We start from the raw sequence: 13,448 nt of genomic DNA on the forward strand, positions 1-13,448 counted from the left end.
ATTAAATTATTGGTAGAAAAAGTCTTATTCTGTGTTTTCTCTTTGTAACACCATGGTCAGGTTTGATTGCAAGCATATTGACATTAACTGCAAAAACTGACACTTCAAATCAATTTAAAATGCTAATCTTTGATAAATAATAGTTTGATAATGTCTAAATATATATCAAAATGCACATCTTGTGATAAAATATAAAATTAGGTTTCAACAAGTCATCAGACTACACAGTATGTGTCTACAGTCATCTACTGGCTGTTACTGGCATGATATGGTTTTCAACTCATGTTATTTATATTTTATTCACCAGATGATCAGCAATCTGCCTCCAATTTATGTCACATTCTCATATTTTCTTCACGTTTCAACTTATACAAGTGTAGGTTCTTAAAAATGTGCTTATTTGTATATGTACATTAATGGTAAAATGTAGAAATGTGCATGTAAATAAGATCAAAATAGCATAAAATTCCAAAAGAAAATGCATAATTTCATTGTTCTTACTTCAGGGAAGAAGAAATGGTCTCATTATCATCATCAAAAAAAGTGTTACACATCTGAACCTTCCGGTCAAAAATGACCATGAATACCAATGTGAGGTGCCCTTTTTCAATACCATAGGAGGATTAAAACAAAATACATTTACCTGAAAAACTAAGATATTAAGACCTGTTTTCAGAGAATGTATTGAAAATATATGCGGGTTATTCCATGTAAAATCAACCAAATTTCAATTTCGGCTGAAATTTTTGATTTTGTTAATACTTTTTCTGAATATAGACAAACATAAATGATGATTAAAGCCAAAATATGAAATGCCATGGATCAATATTTATTGAGGAATCCATTGTTTTGTATAGGGGGTCAAAATGACAATTTTCGACTTTGATTTTGGAGCAAAACTACAGGTCTAAAAATTAACCTTAGAAAGCCATTATATGCCAATGATGACAGTTAAAAAAAATGGGAAAAAGCACTTTGTGTTTTTTGTTTTGTTTTTTGTTTTTTTCAAAAGCTGGCATGCCTGTAACTCAAGAAATATCTTAATATCTTTTTAGATTCTGGTTCAGAACAAACTTTCTTTTGGTATCTTAATTTAAGGCCCGATATGGTTCAATCCCAGAGATATGGGGCTCTCAAAGTGGCTCAATGTATGCTTAAATTCAATTTTAAGGTCGAAAACCAAATGTGGGAAGCTAGTTCTTCTCAAATGTTGACATTCTGACATTAATTTGTACTTCAGACCTTTGTTTTGTTGGGCACTAAAAAAACTAGCTTCATACCATGTGCCCAACCTTTGCTTTTTGACCATTGGAAATGTATAAATGGAGCCACATTGAGAGCCTAATATCTCTGGGATTTGACCATATAGGGGCTTACAAATAAAGATACAAAAATAAACCTTTGTTTTGAACCAGAATCTACAAGGATATTAAGATATCTTTAAAACTTCTGGAGTTATAGGCACTCCAACATTGGAAAAGCAACACAAAAAAGTGCTCTTTCCCCATTTTTGGACTCACACCATTGGCGTATAATGCAACAAGGTGTGCTGAAGTCGACTGATTTTAGTAATAGATCTACTTATCTCTGTGTACAAATAAAATAATGATGCTGACACCTTGATAAGGGTTATTTTTTGACCTGTAGTTTTGCTCCAAAATCACAGGCGGAAATTGTAATTTTGACCCCCTTGTCAAAATAATGGATTACTCAGTAAATATTGATCCATGGCATGTAATATGTTGTCTTTAATCATCTTTTATGTATTTCTTTTGCCAGTAGGGCTGGGCGATATATCTTAAAAAATGATATCTCTATATTTTTCAGCCTATTGACGATATTCAATATATATCTCGATAATTATGTATTTGATCTAAAATGACTCAGAGTTACCATCATTTCATCCAAACAGCCATTGTAGCCAAGTAGATTCAATATTTTAAAGACATGAAATAAAAATCTAATAATTAGTTTTTCATTAAATAAACACAAGGGAGAATGAAATCCAATCATTTTCATTGATATGCGCTTTATGTTTTATATATATATATATATATATATATATATATATATTTATATTTACATATACATACATATTTATATATATATACACACATATCACTTAGCTATTTTAATTGCTTTTTCATTTCGTTTGGAGTGCAATTTGAATTTAGAAATGTATTTGATTGAATTTTTTTTTTTTTATTAATTAATTAAATTTTCAATGCAAAAATCACTAAAGCAAGAATATTCACCGATCCCTCAGCCCCGGGGGTTGCCGATGTAATTGGATATTGCGATATATATATATATATATATATATATATATATATATATATATATATATATATATATATATATATATATACACACACACACACACACACACACACACACACACATACACACATACACACACGGACCGGTAGCCCATGATGGAAAGAATGCACAGATGAAGTTTGGTTCTTAGCCAAAGAGATGTTGCCCTTGATAACTGTTGTAAAACACACATTTTAATTGCACTTCATTTTTCCCAGTTTCATTTGAATTTTTAGTTAAAATAAATAAAAAATAAAGTTCAAAGTTTGAAATCAAGGTGTCTTGCTTTACTGTGTAGGCTTAACCCTAACCCTGTGTGACGCTCCTGTTGTACCCGCTTCATACGGGACTCGAACCAGCATCTCCGGCATGGGAGGCGGGTGCGCTAACAAGGAGGCTAAAGGCTACATCCTCTAGCGTCAGTCACTAGTGCACCTCTTAAGGTCAGGAGAGTGAGGTTTATACACATTGCACAGCTATCTATCTATCAGCTGGCTCCTGTTACACCTGCTTAACGAAAATTACCCCATAGTACCACCTAGTGTCCAACCAGCGGTTTCCTGTGGATTGACCAACCGATCAATCAAAACTTGGTCGACCAAGACTCTTCTCATCGACTAACATCTGGTCGACTATTAGGGGGCAGTCTTAGTAATCTCCTTTTCTGTTATTCTGTGCCGTGTTTGTAGATTTGTATAATAACTTTTATCTGTTACTAATGTTTGGAACTATGCGAATGCTTGAACCTGCATTACTTTGATTTCACAATGCACGTGAACTGATCTGAGAGCGCCGCCATGCGTGTGCACACAGGTCAGCATGTCACTAGTATGTTCTGAATCACACACAGACCATGTTTATCTGTCTTTAAATCACATCCTTTTGTGGATTAATAATCACATATGACCACCTTGCCATTTTGATGTTATTTTGATTAATTATGCAGCCCTGAAGGATCGTGAAATTAGTCTTCTGATGCCACATTGAAACCACATTAAAATCATCACAATATTGGTCAGTTTTCGTCAGCAAAATTACCTTGATTATATCGTTAATATTCGATATATCGGCCAGCCCATGATATTTTTTACTGAGAAATAAGACAAACATACTGATTAACAGAGGGTGTTTTGCAGTGTACTCTCAGAAAATTCGTAATTTATGAATGGATCAGAAAAACGTAACATTGTGCATCTATTTTTTAAACGTGTCACTTATTCCTTCCACATTCCTGAAGAAACTAATTACCCTGAAAAACAGTCGGACATAAAACAGCAAACACGCTTTCCAACAAAGCAACTTTAATTGCACAATAAAACCCAACAGATGCAGCCTAATGAACAAAACTACAACAAAACATCCTAATGCATCTCTCAAAAACTCAATTGCTTTCTTTTACAGACTCAAAATGTACATCATTTGTTTAGTGTATTGAAATGGAGAGCTCAGGTAAGTGTTTGCCAGGATATTATAGAAATAAAAACAATATTTATCTATCACATAAACATCTATTGCATACAAAAGCTGTTAAAAACAACTATAATTGTCTTTCCAAAGTAAAGATCTAGAAAGAAACCTGAAAGAAAGAAACAGCTGAAGCATGTCCTCATAATGTCATCTCTAATGATTCCTTATGGCTTTACTGCAGTAACCAGATCCGCTGTATAACAACCATACATCAGCAGAACAGAGCTGTTAAAATGATCACATGACTCCAAACACATTCTTCTATCACTATAAATGCCCGGTTACACTCCCGGTTATGACGTCACTTATACTAATAGTTCCCATATGTCAGTGTAAACCAGCCGCGAGATACAGATAACACTGAACAATCGCTGAATGATCCACACACACACACACACACACACACACACACACACACACCTCAGGAGAATCATGGTGGTAAATCACATCTCGTGCAATCGCTATAATGAATATTGATCTCATATAAGCCCGTTTTGATTAGGGGATGATTCTCACCTATCCTGTCAAGAAACTGTGCATGTCATTTTTCACGCCAAAATCAAAAGAGAGAAATAAGATATTATATTGTGTTTAAAAAAAAAAACTAAATAAAAGAACATTTTGCATTTAAAATTAGCTTAAAGAAGATGAGGGCTATTCCTTGGACCAAAAATGTATTTTTGCAATGTGACCTTTTATTCATGACAAAAAAAAAAACATTTAAAAATGTATTCCTGAAATATTTTAGATTAATATAAATATATACTTTATATTATAAAGTATTTAAATATCATGGTAGTATTTGCTGAACTGCCTTTAATATATACTGAAAAAAACTGCATTACAGTACATTTACATATGGTAAAAAAAAAAGATAACAATTTTCCGATTCCATTCCATTCTGATTCCAATTCGATATGGGAATATTTTAGTTATAATGTCCATTTTGCTTACATATTAAATTAATTATACTGGGGACCTTCTAACTAGGTACTTCGCAAAAATATTAATTTTTACACATTTTATTTTATCATAATTTTTTACTGTATGAATTTCTTTATATTTATTGTATATATAAATGTTTACTTATTACTTTTCTTTTTATATTGTTTTTTGTTCTTGCTATGCATTATTATTTCTGTTTAATCTTATGTTGTGTGCTGTATTGTCTTCACAAGTAAGAGATAAAGAGTGAACGTCTTAATGTCATCGGACGATGTTTTCCATTGTCTTTTCTTGGTATAATAACACTTGTTAAACTTAGGTCTAACACTCATTGGGCATGATGGATGATCATATATATATATATATATATATATATATATATATAGATTTGAGATCTCCCCAGAGTGGCTCGATGATATTAAGGTCAGGAGACTGTGATGGCCACTCCAGAACCTTCACCTTTTTCTGCTGTAACCACTGGAGGGTCCACTTGGCCTTGTGCTTAGGGTCATTGTCGTGCTGGAAAGTCCAAGAGCGTCCCATGCGCAGCTTTCGTGCAGAAGAATGCAAATTGTCTGCCAGTATTTTCTGATAACATGCTGCATTCATCTTGCCATCAATTTTCACAAGATTCCCCGTGCCTTTAGAGCTCACACCCCCCCAAAACATCAGTGAGTCACCACCATGCTTCACAGTGGGGATGGTATTCTTTTCACTATAGGCCTTGTTGACCCCTCTCCAAACATAGCGCTTATGGTTGTGACCATAAAGCTCTATTTTGGTCTTGTCACTCCAAATGACAGTGTGCCAGAAGCTGTGAGGTGTGTCAAAGTGTTGTCGGGCATATTGTAACCAGGCTTTTTTGTGGCATTGGCGCAGTAAAGGCTTCTTTCTGGCAACTCGACCATGCAGCTCATTTTTGTTCAAGTATCGTCGTATTGTGCTCCTTGAAACAACCACACCGTCTTTTTCCAGAGCAGCCTGTATTTCTCCTGAGGTTACCTGTGGGTTTCTCTTTGTATCCTGAACAATTCTTCTGGCAGTTGTGGCTGAAACCTTTCTTGGTCTACCTGACCTTGGCTTGGTATCAAGAGATCCCTGAATTTTCCACTTCTTAATAAGTGATTGAACAGTACTGACTGGCATTTTCAAGGCTTTGGATATCTTTTTATATCCTTTTCGATCTTTATAAAGTTCCATTACCTTGTTACGCAGGTCTTTTGACAGTTCTTTTCTGCTCCCCATGGCTCAGTATCTAGCCTGCTCAGTGCATCCACGTGAGAGCTAACAAACTCATTGACTATTTACACACAGACACTAATTGCAATTTAAAAAGCCACAGGTGTGGGAAATTAACCTTTAATTTCCATTTAAACCTGTGTGTGTCACCTTGTGTGTCTGTAACAAGGCCAAACATTCAAGGGTATGTAAACTTTTGATCAGGGCCTTTTGGGTGATTTCTGTTATCATTATGATTTAAAAAGGAGCCAAACAACTATGTGATAATAAATGGCTTCATATGATCACTATCCTTAAATAAAAGACAGGTTTTTTTTGCATGATCAGTCATATTTTCAAAATCAATACCAAAATTTCACAATTTCTGCCAGGGTATGCAAACTTTTGAGCACAACTATATATATATATATATATAGATATAGATAGACAGATATAGATATAGATATATATATAGAGCGAGAGAGAGAGAGTATATATTTACATGTTTATTGTTTGCATGCATTATTTGTACTATTTACATTGTAAAAAGTGCTAAAATGGTACTGTCTCTTTAAGAATAGCGTCAGTTCAGCGGGCATCTCAACGAAGTGTTTTGATTGAGCGCATGTTAACGAGAGTGGAGTCGCACATGGCTTCTTTACGGCATCCATGCTATGTGTGATTAAAATGACATTTTTCTATTTTTATTTACTGAAATCTGAACATTTACCAGATATAATGCAAGTAATTCATTGCACCGTAGAGGGTTGCGCATAGAGTAAAAGTTCAATCTTGGTATTTAAGACCGATATCGACATTGTCCAAATGAAGAACGTGATCAAAGTCCCTTTCGAGGAAAGTCAGTCCACTTGTCGTCTTTCGAACGCTCCTGGGAAACTATTTTCTAGGGATACAAGCGGCATGAAAGTACTGCTCTTTAACACGGTTACGGTTGGGAAAGGAGGCGGCGGGAACCGGCTGAACAGTCAAAATAATATTTAATTAGAACTTAAACAAAAATCTCCAAAACAGCTGCAAGATTACGATCAAATAACATATTTCAAATCAGCAGTAAAATCTGATAACAATGGTATTATACAGTACATTGGGCTCCTTTACCTCAGATCTAGCTAAAAAAAAACGCTATTTTTCAGGCTGGTCCAGTTAATGCGAATACACGTTTTCAAATTGACATTTCAATGCAGGTGCTCCATCTCGGGCTAAATAGTCTCTGTCGTGATGCATTGGAAAAGCAATATTTTTACCCAGCCCTAATATATTACATTAATGACAACCACTATTAAAAAAAAAAATAGATAAGTCAAACTTAATGTATAGACACTTTAGTATAATTGAGTATTTTCATCAAAATAATGTCAATGCAAAAACTCTTAATGGACCTAAAAATCTAATTATTTTATTTCAATATATATATATATATATATATATATATATATATATATATATATATATATATATATATTATTTATTTTTTCTGGGTTGAAATGTGACCTGGATTTTGTATGGTGATTTTATAAATTAAATTAAGTTAAATTACATTAAATTAAATTAAATTACTTTATATTAAAATAATTTAAAATTAAATTGCATTAAAAATAAAATAAATACAAATTATTCTCATTACTGAAATGTGAAAAAACTATGATATAATACTGAAATTTGTATTAAGAATATAAATGTATACTTTATAATAAAAAGTTAAGTATTTAAAACATTATGGTAGTTATTTAACTATTGTACTGCTTAATTTATACTGATTTAAATAAAAAAAAGTGTGATGAGAATCACCATTGAAAATAATAAATATATAATAAACTCAAAATGAAAATGTTTAGACATTACTGTGATGAGAATTATGGGGAAAATGTGCTTAAATGTCCTAAATGATAAGCTTAATTTCCTGTGTGCAAAATACAATTCCTTTTTTCAACTGATTTTGGGGAGAAATGTGACCTGAACATGTTTTGGTGAGATTCGCCCACTGGTTAGGTTAATCTTGATAAAGACTAAAGAATAGATTCACCGATTCACACACACAAAAACAGAGACACAAACATCATCTGCGGGACTCAATAATTCACTTCTGCTCCAAACCAGATGTTTGGTTGATTATATGGTTCTTCAGATATATATACACTACCAGTCAAAAGTTTTGAAACACTTGACTGAAATGTTTCTCATGATCTTAAAAATCTTTTGATCTGAAGGCGTATGCTTAAATGTTTGAAATTAGTTTTGTAGACAAAAATATAATTGTGCCACCATATTAATTTATTTCATTATAAAATTAAAATTGTTTTTTAAATTGATGACTTGGACCAAATAATAAAGAAAAGCAGCCAATAAGTGCCCAACATAGATGGGAACTCCTTCAATACTGTTTAAAAAGCATCCCAGGGTGATACCTCAAGAAGTTGATTGAGAAAATGTCAAGAGTACATGTCTGCAAATTCTAGGCAAAGGGTGACTACTTTGAAGATGCTAAAATATAACACAGTTTCGATTTATTTTGGATTTTGTTTAGTCACAACATAATTCCCATAGTTCCATTTATGTTATTCCATAGTTTTGATGACTTTACTATTATTCTAAAATGTGAAAGATAAATTATAATAAAGAATGAGTAAGTGTTTCAAAACTTTTGATCGGTAATGTATATAAAAAAGATGCGTTCTTCAGATCAGTGTTTTGGATCAGTAGATCGATGCTTTTCTAAAGAACTAGCAAATAAAGTTATTTGTGGAATTTAAAAAGGTTATCCAATGACATCAGAGTGTAAAAAACATTTCTGGTTATCATTGGAATCTTTTAAGAACTTTCCTTTGAACTTTATTGTCCAGTAAACATAACTAGATTGAAAAGTTTGTGGACAAACTTTAGGTTGGCTTGAAAAAGCCTAGTCTGTAAGTTTATAGACAGACAGACAGAGAGACAGACAGACAGACAGACAGACAGACAGAGTTTTTCTACTTGGTTGCTAGGGTGAGTTCATTTGGTTGCTAGGCAGTTACCAAGGTGATACCCAAAAGGCTCCATGCTAGCCATAGTAAATTACCCAACCAGGAAATCTCTCCAATGTTCTAGTGCAGAGATATGTGATTTGTTACTTGGTTGCTAGGGTAACCCCATATGGTTGCTAAGCAGTTACCAAGGTTATACTCAAAAGGCTCCTTGCTACCCTGAGTCAAATGAAAAAACCAGAAGTCTCTATGATGTTCTGGTGCAGAGATATGTGATTTGTTACTTGGTTGCTAGGGTAACCCAATCTGGTTGCTATGCAGCTACCAGCGTGATACCCAAAAGGCTCCTTGCTACCCTGAGTCAAATGAACGAAACCGTAAGTCTCTACGATGTTCTGGTGCAGAGATATGTGATTTGTTACTTAGTTGCTAGGCTAACCCCATCTGGTTGCTAGGCAGTTACCACAGTGATACTCAAAAGGCTCCTTGCTACCTTGAGTCCAATGAACGAAACCGGAAGTGTCTATGATATTCTGGTGCAGAGATATATGTTTTGTTACTTGGTTGCTAGGATGAGCTCATTTGGTTGCTAGCAGTTTCCAGGGTGATACTAACAAGGCTGCTTGCTGGCCTGAGTCATACGAGCCAACAATGAAGTCTCTATGATATTCTGATCCGGAGATATCCATCTAAGCTCATTTTAATGGAAGTCCATGGGTTTTGGTTGCTAGAGTGCACTAAATGGTTACTAGGGTGTGGCTAAGTATTGTCCATGATATTTAAAGGCTCCTTGCTTGTCTGAATCAAATAAGCCAAAGTTGAAGTCTCTACGATGTTGTGGTGCAGAGATATGTGTTATGCTATACAGTTGCTATGGTAAGTCCATCTGGTTGCTAGGAAGTTGCCAGGGTGATCCTAAAAAAGCTGCTTGCTGGACTGAGTGTACTGAGTCAAACCTGAAGACTCTATGACATTCTGATCTGAAGATATCCATCTAAGTCATTTTGAATGGCAGTCAATGGGTTTTGGTTACTAGGGTGCACAAAATGTTTGCTAGGTTGTATGCAGTTGCTAGGGTGTTAAAGTGATAGAGTGAAAGAAAGAATAAAAAGAGTGATGTAAAGATAGAAAAAGACAGTGATGGCATGATAGACAGAAAGTATGAGTGGTGGAGTTATAGGAGGTATCTTGAATCCTCTAAAGGAGTTATTACAGGAAAAAGTTTTCATACCTTGAATGGAAGTCAAAGTGACATGAGGCCTTTTCGGAAGTCCGATACTGGAATACCATAATTCCGATCAGTTAGAAAAGATATAGCACACTATTCGGGATTAGTCTGAAGATCTGTGCTTTCCCAAGCCAACCTAATTAAAATTAAACCAGAAAACCTGTGCACTTCACCACTGGAGATTCAAATCTTAAACTACTTGTAATTCTTAAGGGATACAAATTAAGCTCAGGGTATCTGCAGGTACCAGCACATCCAATTTAATACTTTTTAATTCCCTTTTCAAGACCTTTTCAAAAATATTTAAGACCTGCACGTCACTTCAATCACTATCGGGGTTAATGCATACACTAGATGCAACATGAAGTCACATATTAAAATAACACGTAGCTAATGCGAGAGTAAAGGGCTGGTTTGATACTGTATGCCAAATGAGTGTATTTTTATGCAGATATCTATAGTAGTTATTAAAGTTTTATTAAATTATTTATGCTTACGTTCATAATACTCCTAAGATACTTCGACTAGAAGTCACTCCAAAAATCTTACATAAACATCCATTTGTTTAACAGGATGTACAAAAACTACAGTACAACTTCACTCACTTTTTTATTTACCTTTTAATACTTTTTAATGACCCGTGGATACCCTGTAAGCTCCATCAACAGAATTTGTGGCAAAACGTCCAGTCCCACAAAAAAAATTATAATTTTCAATATTAAAAAAATTTTGGTTACAGTAGTGCAATTACAATGGAAGTATACGGGGCAAATTGAGGGTTTAACCCTTTAAGCTCTGAAGGTGTTTTTAAAGATTTCCTGTTTCAGTGCCATACCCAAAATTAAAGGCTTATAACTCGACAAGGAAAACAAGGAGAGTCAAGTGTTTGCTATCACTGTAAAGAAACTTTTCAAAAGGTTTAATGAAATAGACTGTATCATAATCTGCGACTTTCAGCCTAAGAAACTGTTAAAAAAAACATTTGAGCCAAAAATGTACTTTTTTTCTTATTTTTCTTATTTGCCATTATATATCTCTTGGTGCAAATAAGTTAGCTCTGATAAACTGCCTTTGTTTTGTTCCCAGTCATGTCAACTGTATCTGAGAAAAATTTTGTGTTGATATGACAAAGCGATCAAAAGTTTTATCATTACAAAAATTATTTATCATAGTGTCCAAAAACATCTCCAAACAAATAAAACATAATAATTGTACATAAGAACTAATTACACATGCAAACACAACAATGACTAAAGGTTTGCATAGCATGCAGACATGATTTTAGTAATGAGATTTCACAGAATGAGTTTCATTCTGTGTCATTTGAGTCATCATTGAGTCTGTGTCATGTATTTGGCGCCATCTCCTGGTGGTCATATGTAACATTGTGCTTCATGTGGATTATCTAATGATCTACACATCTGATTATCTTGTGTGTGGACTCGTTTGAAAGATAATCACCTCCTCCAAAAAATTTATTTGTAAACTTTAAGGTTATAAGTGAAAACACGGCATTTAAGCAACACCACATAATTGTCAAAGACATATACTTAGCTATTACTCACTAAATTTTTGTCTGAGTAAAACAAATAGGCTGGTTGCATTCTACTCTTCAAGAGCTTTCCAGCAACATATGACACATGACTATGTGATCACTTTGATGTTTTTACTGATTGCAATAATACATACAATGCAATTTTTTTTATATATATAAATTATTAAAAAGGAACACTTCTGATTTATCTGCAAATTTCAAAGCACTTGTTCAGTTTTGGTTATAATGTCTACATACATTGGAATATAGCGCTTCTAAGCTTTCAAACGATACCTATTTTGTGTTGGTCAAGACTGTAGTTGTTAATATTTTGACGACTAATTTTTGAGGGTGAGACTAATGTTCTAGTTCAGAGGTCGGCAACCTATGGCACGCGTGCCAGCATTGGCACGCGGAGGGGTAATCACTGGCATGCCAGCAACGGCGAGAGAGGAGTAGACTATTTTATTCATATGATTTCTGCACCTGCATTCCAATCTACATCTTGATGTAATCCTTCCTCATGATCACACAGCGTGTTTTCATCAGCTGAATGGGAGGCTAAACAAAAAGTTAAAATGTGACGAGACAGACTCGTGCAGCGCGTGCAAGCCATTCGCACAACACGAGCTGGCAGCGCTTCACCTTCGGTTAATCGCGCGAGCAAACGCGCCCGCTTTGCTTCGGTCAGTCTGCACGGATGACAGCCTACATTCCGTGTTACATTTGTTTCTTTTTGCTTTCAGAACAATACGTGATGTAATAAGGAAAATACCACTATTAATCCTTGAGATTTCCAACCCAGCATACAGGTACACCCTCCTTAAACCCTAGTCACACTCAAAATTACATTAAACGATTAAAAGAGAAAACATAAAAATCTGAGTCTAATCAAAATATAAATTAAACCTGGAAATAAAGTTTTAGGATTTTGTTTAGGATTAGGTGATTCACCGAAAATGGCTAAATAGTTGATCGGCTACAAGTAAAATAAATCACGAAACTTTGTGCAATCTTAAATATATATATATATAGCTCTGGAAAAAATTAAGAGACCACTCCAAATGCTTCTTAAATCAGTATCTCTACACAGGGGCGGACTGTCAATAAAACCAGAACTTTTCCCGATGGGCCGGCCAAGAAACGGGGCGAACGGGCCACGGTAAGCTGAACGGGTCATGACAGGCTGAAGAGGGCCGCAAAACGGCGCGCGATATTCCATTCCAGTGTCTGATGAATTCCTGCTTGAATCTTTGTGCCAGGAGTGGCATAAAGTCAGCAATGTGAAAGGCTGATCGAAAGCTGGGATTGAAAATCAGGGTTATTCCACCAAATTTTGATTTCTGATTAAGGCATAGGGACGATCACTTTCGATTTGAATTCGCACATATATTTTTGGTGGGGGTGGACGTCGGCACAGCCATTAACTAGGAAAATAAAAAATGGCACTCCATGTCAAAAAGGTTGCCGACCCCTGTTCTAGTTGTTTGTCACCAGCATAACTGCTGTGTTTGTATTTTTTTTCTATAAACAAAGTCCTTTTTCTTTTATCCTTATTCATATCATGTGTAAGTTTCAAAGCATTGTGCATTTTATTGTTGCATTGCCCGATTTTATTATATTTTTATTCCTTCCTTAGGATGAATTGCTTATGCTATATTCCTAATTTGTAAGTCACTTTGGATAAAAGCATCTGCTAAATGAATAAATGTACAGTAAAATAAATGTACTGATACTTCCACTCTAAGTGCCTTAC

General features: G+C 34.5%; 1 protein-coding gene across 1 annotated transcript in view; it reads right to left on the reverse strand.

Moving 5' to 3' along the window:
- LOC127423252 (colorectal mutant cancer protein) overlaps positions 1 to 13,448 on the reverse strand; it is a 171,985-nt gene that overhangs the window by 151,355 nt on the left and 7,182 nt on the right. The gene's annotated exons all lie outside the window — the stretch shown is intronic.

Source organism: Myxocyprinus asiaticus, chromosome 3 (assembly GCF_019703515.2).
Source record: "Myxocyprinus asiaticus isolate MX2 ecotype Aquarium Trade chromosome 3, UBuf_Myxa_2, whole genome shotgun sequence".
NCBI lineage: Eukaryota > Metazoa > Chordata > Actinopteri > Cypriniformes > Catostomidae > Myxocyprinus > Myxocyprinus asiaticus.